Below are 3,197 nucleotides of genomic sequence, written 5' to 3'. Positions count from 1 at the left end.
ACACCAAGGACAACATAGGGGAACTTACTTGTGCTCAATAAATGAAATAAAGAAACGATGAATTAATGGAAATTAAAGTGTATGAAAAAACAACTTGCCCCAGGTGGGAACCGAACCCACAACCTTCGCATTTCGTCGTGGGTTCGGTTCCCACCTGCGGCAAGTTGTTTTTTTATCGACTTTAATTTCCATTAATTCATCGTTTCTTTATTTCATTTATTAAGCACAAGTTATTTCCCCTATGTTGTCCTTGGTGTCAGTGTTTATTGGCGTCTCATGATATGGCTAATAAAAATCGGGACCCTCGGTTAACCCCCCCTCTTTTCGTATATATATATATACGAATATATATACATATATATACATATATATATATATATATATATATATATATATATATATATATATATATATATATATATATATATATATATATATATACCGAACCCACGACGAAATGCGAGGTTGTGGGTTCGGTTCCCACCTGGGGCAAGTTGTTTTTTCATACACTTTAATTTCCATTAATTCATCGTTTCTTTATTTCATTTATTGAGCACAAGTAAGTTCCCCTATGTTGTCCTTGGTGTCAGTGTTTGTTGGCTTCTTATCATATGACCATATAATATATATATATATAAACGAAAAAAGGGGGGGTTAACCGAGGCTCCCGATTTTTATTAGCCATATCATGAGACGCCAATAAACACTGACACCAAGGACAACATAGGGGAAATTACTATATATATATATATATATATATATATATATATATATATATATATATATATATATATATATATATATATATATTGTTACGCCTGAAGGTCAGACAACCAAGAGACGCACTCCTCATCTTCACGAGTAGCTCCGCTCCATGTTAAGCCCTCTGGATGCGAATGCAAATAGGGAAAGAGATGCGAGGAGTCAGAAGATGTAAGATGGTGACTAGTGACGTTCGTAAAAGGTAGTGTTCAAGTCGTCGTGGTGGCCTGGTTACAATATACATACACATACACACATGCACGCTCTTGTAAGCTCTCCCGTCCCCTGACTACCTCTACCACGTGACCGGGTTGCCACATTTCGCGCACATGAACTTTTTTTCTTTTCCCCTTTTGACACTCCTACCGCTAACGCATTAAAATAAAGTCTAAAGAACAGTGCATATTACTCCAAATTTTCTGGCACATGTATCAGATCCGGTGTAATTCTCAAGGTTTGTTCCAAGTGGGCCTGCTGTCGCCACCTTCTACAATCCGCAAATTGCAACATATGCCCTAGAGTAACTAGATCTCAAGTTGCTTAGTAAAACTTAGTAAATTATTCAGCTACGCATTTCTATCTGTCTTGCCAGTAATGTCCGCCTCATCGGGCAATCAAGCTCAACTATTAGCATTTGGATAGATCCCACAGGAGATTTTTTTTTTTTACAAATTAAATTAACTCTAAGAAAAAACCAGCTCGTGTATAGTGAAGCTTTTCCTCCTACGTTCTCGTCACGTCACGAACCAGAACACAGAGCAGGGAAGTATTTCAAGCCCAGTAAACACTGACCTCGGCCGCAACTTAAGCTGATTGGTCTGAGCGCTATCATCGCGCGGGCGAAGAATAAACAAAGTCAAACGACCGGAATCGCAGGAAAGGGGATCACGACCGGGACGATGCTGGCTTTGCCGAGCCGGAACAATAGCTGGCTAAAAGAAAGAAAGAAGAAAGTACGGACAAAAACAAGTTTATAGCGTGGAGGGTAAGTTCAATAAGGGGTGAGATAATGTACATCACCCCGCGCGTTGCGAAAAGCATTAAGATTTTACGCCGCGGTCTCGACACCCTGCAAGGCTGCCGGAGAATGCGGCCACTTAGTAACGAGGCGAACGCGCATCCAGTGTAGCCCCGGTGCGTTCGAGCGCCACGGCGTCTCTTAGCGAAATGAACCGCGCCGCGCTTCCACCCGGTACAACGAATCTATTCGGTACTACGAAATCGAGAAGCAGTAAAGAAAAAAAAATGTAAAACGAAACGAGACAAAACAAAAAGAATGCATTGCCCCTTTCGGCGTGTCGAAACACGGTGCCGAGGGTTAGGAAAGAAATGACTCCTGCAATATTCACAGCTTGGTAACAAAATGACTCGTGATGCTTCTTTGTTTCAAGTTTGTAGTTACGAACGAATCTACAACAGCGGATCAACGAAACGGTATAGAAGTGAGCTGAGATAAATATATAAAGAAATAACCAATGGAGGATTGCGAGAATAAAACCATTAGGGCCCCACAAAACGGCAAGTTTCATCTATCAGTCGTCCACTGGCGCTTTTACGAAGGTTAACAGAACATGTATTTCAATAAAGCGCCAGCATGTAATCCAACCCCTTATGTGCAAACCTTAACAGAGGGGGTTGCTTAAGGAAAAACACTGAGCTGTAATATAGCTACGGGGGTGGTAAACAGACTACCTTATTGATTTATACGTTGTATTTAACCTCACACCATCCTTTCGTTAATACGGCAAGTGAACGTTGCGAAGAAATCAGCGACAGTTTTGTTGCGGACATTCCCGACATAGTATTACATAAATCACGTCAGTAACAAGTAGGAAAAGGAAAACGACGACCTTGGTAGAACAACAAGACTTATATAGAAAACGAAGGCAAGGTCCAGGAATTGCAAAATTTTCATCCATGCACTCCTGAGTACGTTTCACAGATGTTCCTTTAAATAAGTGAAACATACCCGCAAAAATGCTCGACTTAGTTTAACATCTTAACCATTACTAAAAGGAACATGTCTGCAAATATGTCCCGCTTACGTAGTTGAACTTATGTAGAACAAGGATTAAGAGTGTATTAGCGGAGCTGGTACTGGAAAGGTGGTATAGGGCTAGAGAGAGAGAGAGAGAGAGAGAGAGAGAGAGAGAGATGGAAGACAGGAGAGGCTGGGAGGTTAACCTGAAGCACGTCCGGTTTGCTACCCCGCACTGAGAGAAGGGGTATGGGGATGAAGAGCAAGTGAGAGGAGAGAGAGAGAGAGAGCACAGTTTCGCGCGGTATAGGGTTAGGTGTTGCTGGGACCTACGCATGCGCTGCGTGGTGAAGCCGAATATCTGTAGTGAGTTCCTTGCAAGGTAATATTTCTTCCCGTGATTTCGACTCGTTCAGCGTGAAACGTACGCAACAGTCCAGCCCACCGAACGATTGTT

The sequence above is a fragment of the Dermacentor variabilis genome, chromosome 8 (genome assembly GCF_050947875.1).
Source record: "Dermacentor variabilis isolate Ectoservices chromosome 8, ASM5094787v1, whole genome shotgun sequence".
NCBI lineage: Eukaryota > Metazoa > Arthropoda > Arachnida > Ixodida > Ixodidae > Dermacentor > Dermacentor variabilis.
The sequence above is the reverse complement of the archived record's forward strand: the minus strand, read 5'-3'. Positions refer to the sequence as shown.